Source organism: Piliocolobus tephrosceles, chromosome 15 (genome assembly GCF_002776525.5).
Source record: "Piliocolobus tephrosceles isolate RC106 chromosome 15, ASM277652v3, whole genome shotgun sequence".
NCBI lineage: Eukaryota > Metazoa > Chordata > Mammalia > Primates > Cercopithecidae > Piliocolobus > Piliocolobus tephrosceles.
In genome coordinates, this window is record NC_045448.1 from 66,910,998 (window position 1) to 66,925,562 (window position 14,565).

The window sequence follows — 14,565 nt, forward strand, 5'->3', positions numbered from 1 at the left end:
AAATGTAAAGGGTACAAGTACAGTTTAGTTATATGGATATACTGTTAATGGTGGTTTGAGCTATCAGTCAAATAATGTACATTGTACCTATTAGGTACATCCCTCACCCCTGTCCCACTCTCCCACCCTTCCAAGCCTCCAATGTCTGTTATTCCACACTCAATATCCACACATACACATTATATAGCTCCCACTTAAAGAAGTGAGAATGTGTGGCATTTGACTCTCTGTTATTTCACTCAAGATACTAGCCTCCATTTTAATCCGTGTTGCTGCAAAGACATGACTTGTTTATTTTTTTATGGCTGTGCGTGTGTGTGTGTGTGTGTGTAGTATATTTGTACATACCATATATATATATACACCCATCATACACACACACACACACGCATGCACACAGTTTTCTTCATCCAATCATCTGTTGATGGACTGTTAGGTTGATTCCATGTCTTTGCAATTGTGAACAGCACTGTGATAAACATACAAGAGCAGCGTTTTTCTTGATGCGGTGATTTATGTTCCTTTGAGTGGATAACCAGTAGTGGGATTACTGGATAGAAAGGTAGTTCTATTTTTAGTTCTTTGAGAAATCTCTAGACTTTTTTTCATAGCGGTTATACTAATTTATACTCCCCCCCAACAGTGTATAAGTGTTCCCTTTTCTCCACATCTTCACTGACATCTGTTATTCTTTGACTTTTTAATAATAGCCATTCTGATTGGTGTGAGATATCTCATTGTGATTTTAATTTGCATTTATCTGATGATGAGTGATTTTGAGCATTTTTGTTCATGGGCTTGTTGGCCTTTTGTATGTCTCCATTTGAAAAATGGTGTATTCATGTCCTTTGCACACTGTTTACTGGGGTTATTTGTGCTTTTGTTGTTGTAATTGAGTTATTTGACTTCCTTGTAAATTCTGGGTATTAGTGCCTGTTGTATGCATAGTTTTAAAATATTTTCTCTTATTCTCCAGGTTATCTGTTCACTCTGTTGATTATTTCTTTTGCTATGCAGAAGTTTTTTAGTTTAGTAAGTCCTATTTGTCTATTTTTGTTTTTGTTGCTTGTGCTTTTGAGGGCTTAGTCATGAATTCTTTGATGAGACCAATGTCCAGAGGAGTTTTCCCTAGGTTTTCTTCTAGTATTTTTATAGTTTCAGGTCTTACGTTTAAGCCTTTAATCCACCTTGGGTTGATTTTTGCATATGGTGAAAGTTAAGGGTCTAGTTTTATTCTGCATATGGCAATCCAATTTTCCCAGCACCATTTATTGAAAAAGGTGTCCTTTCCTCAGTGTACATTTTTGTCAACTTTATCAGAGATCAGTTGGCATTAGCTATGTGGCTTTATTTCTGAGTTCTCTATTATGTTCTATTGATTTCTGTGTTTATATTTATACCAGTATCATGCTGTTTCGGTTACTATAGCCTTGTAGTATAATTTGAGGTAATGTAGTATGATGCCGTCAGCTTTGTTCTTTTTGCTGAGTATTACTCGGGCTACTTGGGCTCTTTTTTGGTTCCATATGAATTTTAGTATTTTTTCTATTTCTGCAAAAAATAATATCCATCTTTTAATAGGGATTACATGGAATATATAGGTTGCTTTGTGTAGTATGATCATTTTAATATTATTAATTCTTCTAACTCATGAGTATGGGATGTTTTTCTTTGTGTGTGTGTCATCTGTCATTTCTTTCTTCAGTATTTTGTAGTTTTCCGTAGATATATTTTACCTCTTTGGTTAAATGTATTCTTAGATATTTTAGTTTATTTATATATTTTGCATTTCCACAGAATTTTAATTATTATACTATTCTCTCTGAGAATAATTAATGTATTAATTATATTAATCTATTAATTAATTATATTAATATATTAATTATATTAATCTCTGTTATTGTATATGTTTGAAATTTTTCATGATAAAAATTAAACTTACAGCAGAAATAAAGCTGACAAAATGAAGTTCATCAATGCTGCTATTCCCAGCTGGCAATATCTGGTCAAGGAAACAGGATGGCCAAATAAAACCTGTGGCCCACCAGGTAGCTCAGAGCTCCTGCATCTCTTCTTATTTTCTGTGACAGTGTACTTCACAGAAGCACACTGTCACAGAAGCAGGTGACCCACCCTTTCCTGACAGACCACATTTTTTCTTCTCACAGACCAGCATTCACAGGGCAAGAAGAATTTTACTTCACTTTACTCATCGTTGACAAAGACTGCCTTAAGACTGTCTTCCAGGTTCAGGTCTAAATCAAATGAAAAAATTACAGCAGGAAGAAGGAAACTACCATTTCTTTAAGCTTCATGACTACCCATGCACAAAGTGAGGTACCTGGGCCATCACAGTGATTATGCTCACATTTTACCCTGAAATGGATATTTAAGATATACATCACATACTTGGGGACAGGCATATATCTGGGGCTTGGAGCTGGGCTGTCAGAAGAGGTTGGGAAGGAGCCATTTGTCCCAGGGCTCACCTTCACAAAAGCCTCCACTTTGGACTTTTGATCTTCTCTTTAAATGAGCTTAAACATGGTCATTGTATTTCTGTGTGTTTTACAATTATTGGTTTGTTAAATGTAAATATTTGAAATATTTTACAGTTTTTTCACCCATGTTTTCACCATGCTTGCTTTTTACTATACAAAAGATTTCAAAAGAAAAACACAACAGCAAAACAGACCAAAAAACAATGAAGGAAGTTGCCTAGGCCCCTTTCTGACTCTAAGAGGTCCTGCTCCGAGAAAACAGAGCTGACTTTCTCCACAAATAGAGGTCACAGATATTTTCTCTTTTTGCTTCTATTGATTCCTTCTGTTGTTGGTCATTTGTCTGTTTTCCTAGGGTTTCAGGACCCTTTCAAAACAAGCAACAGGGAAATATATGAGGCGATCGATGAGATCCATGTTACAGTTAAAAAGAGAAATAAGCAAAACTTGCTGTGGGAAAACTGGGTCATGGTAGAAAAAAATAATTTTTAAAATTCCAGAGAAGAGCAAATTAGACTCTACTAGCTTTAATGTTTTCCAAATGCGACCAAAGAGGCTGAGTAGGAGGATGCCTCAGTACCTGGGCTTTAAGCATGCTCTGTGACATGCTTGTTTGCTTGTCAATAGCCCTGAAGCCCTGTTCTTCAGGTAGCTCGCATGTGGAAATGGCCTGTGTCATTTATAAGCCTGCCTCTGCTTCCTTTCCCCCCCCCCCCCCCCCCCCCCGCAGAAAGCTTCCTTTGCTTCTGGAGTCTTCCTAGGAGCATCGGAGAGTAAATTTATTCATTTAAAAAAATCCAGTGTCTAAGTACCACAGGTTAGTAGAAAAGGGGCTGAGAAAGAATTAAAACCCATATAATATCAAGTAAGTCACGTTTCATTTTTGTTTTTGTTTGTGTGTATTTTCCTTTTATTTCAAGAGCTGTAGTCTCGACTGATCAATAGTCAATCTTGTTGGGTGAAATTGTCAGGAATTTAGGGGACCCACATTAGTTCCAAAGCTCTAATTGCACAGCTATGCAAATCCCTGAAAGGGATACAAATGGTTTAACCTTAACCCTAGGGATCCCCTTCCTGGAACTGCATCCTGGAATGTTCTCAAATGGAGGAGTCAATGAGCTGGGTTGTGACTAAGAATGAGAAGGCAGCAAGACAGCATACCTTCTTCTCCATCTAGAGGTGTGAGTTGTAAAGACAGTGGTCACACGACAGGCACACCCAGACCAAGTCCCCCGCTTTTGGAGTGCAAACCTTTACTCTCTGCGTAGACCCTGAGAATCAATCAGACCTAGACTTCTAAATTCTAAGGATCTCCAAGCACTTGATTTGGGTTTCTTGGGGGTATCACATATAATGATACAATGATAACTTTTATAAGGATAAATTCAAAGTCATATAGCATATTTCTGTTCTATTATCATTGATTTTAGAAAGTAAAACTGAAATTCAATTGTCAATTTATTTTGGAATAAAGCAGACCACGTACACGTCAACCTCAATCCCCCTGAAATCTTAAGCAAAACTAAAGTCAAGGATGAATTTGCATCATTGACACTGTGTTACAAATAATAATCAAGAAAATTCACCCTACTCCACTGCTGAGTCTTGCAGCTCAGTATAGATTAGTAGTTTAGTGAGTTGATGTGGAAATGTTCCTTATTATCACAGTTTTATTGCCTACCTCAGTACATCTGTTCCAAAATTCATATAGAAATGGCCAGACATTTCAATAAACCAGTATGTCTTGGAATTTTCATATAGTTCCCAATGCACTAAAATCTGGATGGAAAGCTGGTACTTTTAAAATTTACAATCGCACAGACTGAGCAACATCTGGATAGCTTTGCTCTGTTGCCTTCCCTGTTCCTTTAGATTTAGACTCAAGTTATGATGTGCATGAAAGGCCAACAAACCTTGTGTGTGGCAGGTGTGAGTTGAGGCTGACAAAGACTTAATACTATGTTCAATTCACTTTGATACAGCTTTGTACAAAACACATGGAACCCTCCTCCTGCCCATTACCAAATATCATGAGCAACAGAGAGAATAATGGAGCAAGAGGAGAGAATTTTTTTACGAATAGAGAGAAAGAATTTGCTATATAAACTAGGGTTCTCGAATTAATTAACTCTGATCACGTCCCTTGTTAGTTTGCACAAGACTCTGTGTGTGTGTGTGTGTGTGTGTGTGTGTTTGCACAAGACCAATTTCTAACACATGGGAAGAACAACATCTAGAGTTCCCAACTAAAGGATCTACTTTCCAATTTCATCAGTCTCCACAATGAATTTCAGAATTTCCTTTTCAACTGTCTCTATTGATGAGAGACAAAAGAAGAAGAGAAGAGAGAAAGGAAAAACAGGAGGGAAGAAGGAAGAAAGTGTGCTTGGAATGATGTGTATGGGCAAATGTAACTGTAACTAAATACTATAACTAAATACTTACTAGTGACAACTTCGTAGTTTCTATGAATCTTTATTACACTTACTGTAAAAGATGCGGAAGTCTTTTCTTTCATGAAGTGTTATTAAAAGTCATATTGCAGTAGCTGGCATTGGTGCTTTGCTTTAGGTTTAAGGTAGGCAAAGTGCTTTTTTGTGAGAATAGGTTAGATCAATTTGAATTTTCGACCTGACCTTCCCCTCACCCCTAATAACTTCCTGGTTCCTTGGTCACAGAGTGATTTATGAGCAAGAACAAAGAATGATGTGTCTATCCCAGAAGCAAGGGAAACTAGAAAACTTATTAAGGAGGAAAAAAAATGCAGAAGGAAAGAAAAGGGAAGGAGCCAGAGAGAAAATACTAGTTTCAGAATAAAGTACCTCAGATTCTAGGCAGCTGTAATCACCTAGTAACTGAAGAAATAAAATGTAGAAATCCATTTTATAAAAAATCAATGTTTTAAACAATTTGAAGAGCTCTCATAATTTTAAATCTCACTGCAATGTCCATGTTCAGAGCTCTGATCACCTTTAAAGAGGAGGGCTCCAATAATTTTCAATTGTTATTCACTGGGAAATCTCCAAACCCCCATTCTCTTCCAAATGGAAGCAATCTTAAAACTATGAAACACACCAATAATTTTAAATGGCTCTCTCCCCCAACCCTTTCTATTTTATGCCCCTTGTTCATCTTTTCTCAACTTTTTAGACAACGACTTTCCCAATTTTAAATCTATTTTTTTTCAAATTCACAATTGCAAATTAATTCCTAATAACAACTGATTCTTTTGTGCCTTTTTCTTAAATATGTGAACATAACTTTTTCTCAGATTAATGGTAACAAAAGTATAGGGCTTACGTTAGGAAAACCCCTCCTAAGAATGTTTTTATTTAGTGCTTGCAAAAAAAAATGTAAAATTAATGAATAAGGATTTGATTATTTCTAACCAACAATTCCATAAGGAATACAATTTTATATTGAATTTCAGTCTCATTTTCAGAGACCTTCCATAATTAAAATGCTTCAATCTTCTTCAAATTAGAAAAGCAAATTGTTACATATCATAAGTAGGCGCTTTTCTGTTTAATGACAGTCACTCAGATGATTTATGACACACATTATTTTATATCAAAGTACAATGAAATAGGCATTACCAAAGGTAATCTCCATAATGTCTGGAAAGGGATCAGAAACCTCAGCGCAACAATGAACGCAGTATTTAAAATGCAAAACCCAAAGACATTATTATGGTTTTGATTTCTTATGGCACAGCTTCGCCTGATCGGTTATATTACCAGTGCAGCACAAAGGGTGTTTGCGTATGAATGTTGCTAAGATAACAGACGGGAAAAATGAAATATAAAGTCAATTTTCATGCAGAAATTGTTATCAAAGGGATGATAAAGTAAAACTGTATAATCACAAGAAAAAACCATTGATGAAGAATAATCTAGAATAGGCCAAGCTGACTATGTCTGATTTCAGCTTTTAAACTCCTGTTCTATTAAAATATGTAATAAAGTGTTAAGATAATGTATAAACAAATCCAACTAGAGCACTATGTTGATTATTATTTAGACACTGCCTTCCAAGATCTCTTTGCAAATGAAATTGAGCAGCAGCTTAAGTGTGCATATCATGAATGGGGAGAAATTTTCATCAAGCTCAGGCTCCTAAGTCATATGAAAAAAAATAATTCTGAGTTTTAAAACTCATAGTTGCTTTAGTGTAGAATGGAATCAGCAAGCACCAAGGGAAGAATAAGCACACATTCATGCACACGCACACACACCACAATTATTTTAACACACACAAGTGAAAAGTCATAATGTTGGGGAGAATGTGGCCCGCTAATCTTTATCTTTCTGGAATAAGATGTAAATAATGCCCAAGCACATCCTGTATTAAAGGGCTACCCATTAGAATAAAGGCCTCTCCCCACGAGGATGCTGTTTATCATGTAGTTTGCAAGCAGAAAGGTGGCTCTTTCTAATTCTTTTACAGACATTTTGCTTGGGGCCTCAGAAATTAAACAGAGAACAGCAGGGAAGGGGTTTACTATTTAATGCTCTTGGTTGTAATTTTTTAATTAGCCATTAGGAAGATAAAGGCAGGTTCAGACAGGGATGAAAAGAAAGACTTGGAAGAAATACGACTTTCTGCAAAGAGCCCGTGGAGATTACAGGAAAGACTCAGGTCTCCAGAGAGGTTCCCAACACAGAAGGAACTCGCAGGCCACTTCCTCATGTCCCTTGGGCAAATCTAAACCTAGTTGTTTGAAAGCGTGGGGTTTAACTGGATTTCCTAAAAGATGTCATGTCTCAGGCTCAAATTCTTACAACTGAAAAAAAGGAAATGACTGGAAAAAAGACAAAAATGCTGAAAGAACAGATGTGGCTGATCTCGGAGTCTCAGCCGCTGGAGTGTTTACACATGCCTCCACACTTACGGGAGAATTCAAGGGAAGAGAAGACCCTGTACTTGGCCTGTTGCTTGTTCTCTAATGACAGGACTTGGTAGGATACTGGGAAAAGGCGGAGAGGAAAATGCAAAAGGCACAGGAGATGTTGGAAACCTTGAGGGTATATGCCTTTCTCAATAGTGAATCAAGTCACATGAATTCAAAGGCAGACCTGCTGAAAACCCTGAATGAAGACTAGTCCTGGAACATAGAGCGGAAAAAATGTATTATTTACATAAAATTCATGTCTTGAAGTAATTTTAATAAATAAGAAATTTGGCAAAAATTGAAACTATATTAATAGAGGAGATTCCAATATTTTTAATCTTTGGAAGAACCCGAAGCTGAATTCTCTAGTCTTCATTATTCTTATCTGCTCCTTCTATATTTCCCATCTCAGTAATGGCACCATTCATTCAGTCACCAAATAGTCAATGTCAACCTTATCTTCTCCATCTAATCAGACACGAGGTCTTGTTTGTGAAACTCAGGATTCAGCTCCGGTCTATCCTTCTCTCCCACCTCTACCGCCTAGGTTCAACCTTTCATTGTCTCTCTCCTGGAAAATTGTTGTGGCTTTCCAGTTAGTCCCCCTGCCTTCAGTCTGTCTCCAACCACCCCTCAATCGAACATCTACTGATTGACCAGATGGAATTTTTCTAAAATTCCATCCTATTACTTCAAGATTCTGGTTAGGTAGGTATAAGATGAGACCCAAGGAATATGCATTTTTAATTTCTGGTTATGAACATTTCTAAACACACTCAAAGGTGGAAAATATAAAAAGTCAATCCCCTTACTCTTATTCTTCAACTTCAACAACCTCTTTACTGCTCAACATTTCCCTATACCTATCCCCACTTTTTTTGCAGGATCCTCACTGTCCCCTTTTTTTCCTACTGCAGAATTTCAAGGCAAATCGTAGACATTGTATCATCTGATCCCTGTAAATGTTATGATAGTGTCTTAAAGTAATTAATAACCAATTTGTATTTATAGTTTTCTTAATTGTATAAAAATGTTTTTACCTTTGGTTTGGAGTAAGTCTGAATTTAAAACACTTTCCAGGTTTTCTGAAGACTAGCCAGGTATGAGTTCCAAAGCACTATAAGATAAAGTTGAAACTCCCTAGCAGAGCACCAAGGGCCCCATGTGATCTAGAACCCCCATCTCCCTTCAGCCTTTTTTCTTAGAGCCCACCCGTCCAGCTTGCTTCTTACACTTCAGCCATTCTCATCACCTTTTAGTTCCCCAAAGGTTTCAATGCGATTTCTCTCCTCTGAACATTTGCTTTACTGTCCCCTCTGCCTGCAATGCTCTTCCTCCTCTACTCAAAACATTTTCTTTGAGAAGGCTTTTCTGTCCCCTGACCCAAACAGAGTTGAATATACCTTTCCGCATGCTTCACCCAACTTTGTTCTTCAAATAGTATGGCCCTCCTCGCCTTGACTGGCCAGCTGCCCCAGGCAAATATCACTTTGGAACAGATTGTCCTCTAAAGTAGATGAAGATCATATGCTTTGAATGTAAAGTAGGAAATTGTAATTTGATGCTGATACAACAGTAAGAATTTAGGCACAAAAGCTAGACTTGGAATGTAGCAACTTTCAGTTAGGGTGACCGTATAATGTATTATCTAATTTGCTAGTTAAAATGAAAGGGTACTATTAATAACTAGTCAGTACATAAATTCCCAGGATGGTCCCAGGCAAACAGGGTCCTATGGTCAGCCTATTCTGTACGCTGTATGTTTTCAAAGGACGAGTGGGTTTTTGGTAAGTGGGCGACCTCCACTCTCAAAGTTTGACCATCCTTAGTGAGGATCAGGCCACAACCAATTGGCTCCATAGAGAATGGCCCCAATTTCCAGCTTTCCAGGACAGCCTGGGGCAACAAAATAGGATTGAAACCATGGACAAAACCTACTACTACCAGAAATAGTTTCCCTTTCCAGGATAAACGGCAAGAATTCAGCGTCCTGGAGCCCTGCGGGATTTTGGAATTATTGCATCACCCTCCTCTGGAATGATCAGAAATAGTAAATCTTCTTTTGGTTAGGGATCTTATTCTTTCTTCCTATTGCATGTTTAGGAGTATGAGATGGCAATAAATCTTTCCTACCGTCCATAATAAGTTCTTGTCTTAAAATCAAGGCTTAAGCAGGAAAATAATGGGATCCCACACCCACTGCTGTGGTTATGATGCTCCTATAACTAGCTTCCTTGTTGCTAGAGCTTGCATCTCACACCAGCACTCCTGGTGCCTACTCTGCCTCATCATGGGAAGACAGCAGGGTTATGTCTGTGATGGCTGGACTGCAGGTAGCCATATGAAGAAAAAGAGATGCAGGACAATAGGGTAAGCCCCATGGCTTTTCCTCACTCCTTGTTGCCTTGTCTTCCCCCTACTGTGGTTCCTCACACTTCACCCTCCAGGAGCCCCAGTCCCCTCCTTTTTGCCATTGTTGAAGTGCTCTGGATGGCCTAAGTCCAGGCTTCCTTCTGACATATACTTGAATCTCACTTAGGTCCTTTAGGTTACTCAAAAATCTTTTAGGCTCATCTCTATCCTTCTATATTCGATCTAAGTAAAAAGACAAGACGACGTGGGGAGTAGTTCAGTTCTCTGATGGAAGGTACGTAATACAATGTCACTTCACAAGGGAGTCAAAGGGTCTTGAATCCAACTTGAAGCCTGCTACATGACTTCTAACTGAAAGCAAATAACAGTTTTAAATTATATGCAAGTTAAAAACAATGTATTGAAATATTGCTGATATTTGGAGTTGTCTGTGTTTGTATGTCTTCCTTAAAGGTTCGGATGAGGAAACGTGACATAACCTTGTGGTGGTGACATTGAAATGACCTGGTAAACTGACGTTGTCTGTTGGTTATGTTAATAATTTTTATTTGCTTGTTTGTTTGAGACTTTAGTTTTAATAGCTATATCTCAAATAAGTCCTTGTTACCGGGTCCCAAAGGATAATCTCCAGGGCTTTGTAAAATCCTACTTTTTTAAAAAGAAAAATAAATACTTTTATTATAGAAAATGTCAAACATATACAACATAAGCTGTATAATTCCATGAACCCCCTCGGCTGGGCGTGGTGGCTCACACCTGTAATCCCAGCACTTTGGGAGGCTGAGGCGGGTGGATCACGAGGTCAGGAGATCGAGACCATCCTGGCTAACACGGTGAAATTCCATCTCTACTAAAAATACAAAAAATTAGCTGGGCATAGTGGCGGGCGCCTGTAGTCCCAGCTACTCGGGAGGCTGAGGCAGGAGAATGGTGTGAACCTGGGAGGTGGAGCTTGCAGTGAGCAGAGATCATGCCACTGCACTCCAGTCTGGGGGAGACAGCGAGACTCCATCTCAAAAAAAAAAAAAAAAAAAGAACCCCCTCATACCCACCCCGGCTTCAATAATTATCATCATTCTGTCATTCTTCTATCATCTACATATCTACTTATTCCCCACTCCAATGCAATTATTATTATTATTTTAAATAAAATAATACATAAATGTACGTACATTGGAATGCACACATCTTAACAGTATAATCTTTACAAATGGAAACACCCATACACTGCTTTTTCAAAAATTATAAAAACTATGTAGTGAAAGTTCCTTTATCCTGGACTCCAGGAATAACTTAGCCACTATTTATAGTTTTTGCATGATCTTTTCAGTCTTTCCCTTTGATAGAGTTATACCAACATATCCATGTATAGGAACACATTTATACATGCACATACATTCTTAATGAGATTGTATCAATGTGTATTTCTTTTTTAGGTCAGTGTACATTGTTTTTCTCATTTTAATGGCAGTATAATGTTACAGTATATGGAATTACCATGTTGATTAACCATTCCCTTATTTTTGTCCAGTTAGGTTGTTTCCTACTTTTTGCTATCATAAATAATGGTATTATGAATATCATGTATATATATATTTTTGTACATTTATTACTATTCATGTAAGGTTGAATCCCAGAAAAAGCGCTAGGTCATTTTAGCACTAAGCTATGAAATCATTCTTTTCCACAAGAGAGACTCTTCCATGAAAGTCTTCCAGTAATAGAAGCTTTGTGGCATGAGATAAAAATTACAGAATTCCATTCTTTGTGCTTATGTATCACTGCATAAATAAACATTACATGTTTTGGAAGTTGGTGTTATGATTACAGGGAATGACAAAATTAAAAAAAAAAAAAAGTAGTCCAGAGGTTAAAGAAGTGTCATCTGAGGCAAGCTTGACCAATGGAGGCTGCTTGCAATGGTTGGTTGGGAAGAATTTAATGGGCACAACCAGGTTCAGATAGAAAGTTACACTTGTTGGAGGAGCAATAACTGCCCCGACTTTATGTGGGGAGAGTTACAGTCAAGTATTGGCCATCCTTGGTGTAGAAAATGAGCCTTACATCTGGAGAACATTTTTGTTACATAAAACATTTTTTAATTATGAGAAAGTATCAATAACCATTTCATGAGCTATTTGGAAGTTTACCCAATGAAGTATTTGGGAGTAGAACCATCCTATTCCTAAAGAGGGTATATGTGGAAAAATGGGCATGGCCTATAGGTAAGTCCTACTTCTACTCTCACTCCTGAATTTTCTTCTTTTAATTAAAAATAAATCCCTGCTATTTGCAGGTTCTGATCAAATGGGTGTTGGCAAGAATAGAGCCTGAAATTGATCAATTCTAAGTTACTTAGGTGTTAAAAGTTGAATAAACCATGGCCTCAAGGGCAGCAGGTAACCTCATCTTCCATGACTGTGCATGTTTTGCAGCAAGCAACCACTAGCAAGACTATTTCAATGTTATTCAGAAAGCCTCACTCAAAGGCTGCCATGAGAAAGTGCAGAGAAGGGATTTAAGAAGTATTCTGAGGTTTCCAAAGGGCTCTTTCCCATGAGGATGGATGTTTAACTCTAGTGTTATTGTATTTCATTCTAAGAAAAGAGATGGGGAGCCAAATGGACTTGGAAATTTGAGGCAGTCAGCACCAACCAAAGAAGCCCAAAGCCAAAAATTGCTGGAAAGGTGCCACACGGTTACATGCAAAAGCAAAAGTGCTACCAAAAAAATGTTGATCACCATGTGACATTTTAATAGAGATATCTATTGCATTTACTGTCATAATTTTGGCTTTTCGCTTGGGAATAAATATTTTGCTATTAAATATAAAGGGAAGGGCATCCAAAGACCTGGTCTGAACTTAAGAATTACTTTGTTTTCTTTTTGACAAACCAAGTCATGGCACACCTTCTTTGATGCTCTGGCCAGGCATCAGAGCACTGCCACTGTGACGGCTGACCAAAGCCAGCTCTCTGTGGGTGTAAGATGAGGAAATTGAAAATACAGAGAAGACAAAATATGTCTCCTTCATGTCAAGGTCAGTTTAGGAATGTATGTACTAGCATAGGTAAGTTCTGCAACAGGACTTGAACCCACTAGGGTTTGCCAGGGAATCCTGATTTAGGGCTCCTGCAGATTTATAATGTGCTCACCCAGGGTCAATGAACTATTGTGTACCAAATCTCATCCTCCATTGATTTTCCTATGGCCCACAGAATAAGAGTAGTTTTTGCATTTTTTAATATTTGAAAAAAAATTAAGAATATTATTTCATTATATTAAAATTATATAAAATTCAAATTTCAGTGTCCATCAGTAGAGTCTGATCACAACACAGTCACACTCATGTGTTTACATATTGTCTGTGGTTGCTTTTGTCCTCCAGTGGCCGACTTGAGAAGTTGCCACAGAGACCAAATGGTCCTCAAAGCCAAAACTATTTACAAACTGACCCTTTAGAGAGAAAGTTTGCTGACTTGTATTCTTATACAACTGGCCAATGAGTACTGCCCTGATTGCCTGCTAAGGCAAGGTTGGGTTTGGGGTGTCAGGCATGAAGCCCATCTTTAGACTGCTTTCCCTAAAACTCATAAATGTTAAGCCCTTTAGTCCTTTCTCTCCCACTGCATAGCTCTGGAAATGTACTGATCTGCGTTCTTCGTCTAACATGACATTAAAATGTCTTTATATTAGGAACTGTATATTTTATGGAATTTGAATAGTATTAGTGTCATATACATACTAGATTTCAATATAACAATATGAAAAGTGCACATGTAATTTTACTTTTGTATCACACTAATACTAAGCTACATGATGGTAACATTAAACTAGTGTGACAAAATGATGCCAGTGTAAGATGTAAAACTGCTAATATCACATAGCAAGTTATTAGTGTCTTACAATGGACTCTGAAGAACGGTGTGATTAAACTTTCTCAAGCTTTTCCAGCCTCAGTTGGAACTCCAGTGACAAAAGAGGATAAATTACCCTGGCAAATGTTCGTGCCAGCCTATAACAAGTTTGGCCTTCAGTTATGGCACTAGGTCTCTTCAGAGAAGGCAGAGGCATTCCAGGAAAAGAAATTCTATGACTGAGTCAGGGGACCTGCCTTTGGTCTTGGTTTTGGCAACAATTTGCTATTTTAATTCTAAAATCTTAAACTCTTGTATCCCACATGCTGACAACAAACTCCTGTCTATTTGTCACCACTTTTCTCCTCTCATAACTCCCACCTTTTCACCTCCTCCCACCAAAGCTTCCAGGCCACACCCTCCCCTTTGCCTCCCAAACTCAGATCTCCCTCTTGACTCATTTCTACCTCTTTAAAATCTAAGTTCATCCATCTTCCTTTTACCATCACTTTGGACTTTCTTGCTTTTTAGCTTTTCCATCCAACCCGTCCTGCATCCTCCAGTCTTTTGGTTTCTCTGCTCCTATGCCTGGGATGTGGATTACTGCTAGGAAAGTCGAACTACCACGTGGACTGGTGCCTTCACATAGCAATGGTTTTCAAACTCACTGGGCTCTTCAATGGTCCTGCAATTCCATGAGTTCCTGTTCCATCCCTCTCTTGGCCCTTGTGGTGCACTTTTTCCTAACATTTTATTTTCTCTTCAAACTCCTTACACCATAGCTTTTCCTCTCATTGTCAGCAAATGCTCTTGCATCCTACCTCACTGAGAAAAACAGCTCCCTCAAACACCAACTCCCTCAACTTGCAGAATCCTCACCTACAAACATCTTTACTGGTCTCCATCCTTTCCTGCTGTTTCCATCGAACCATTGTCCCTCATC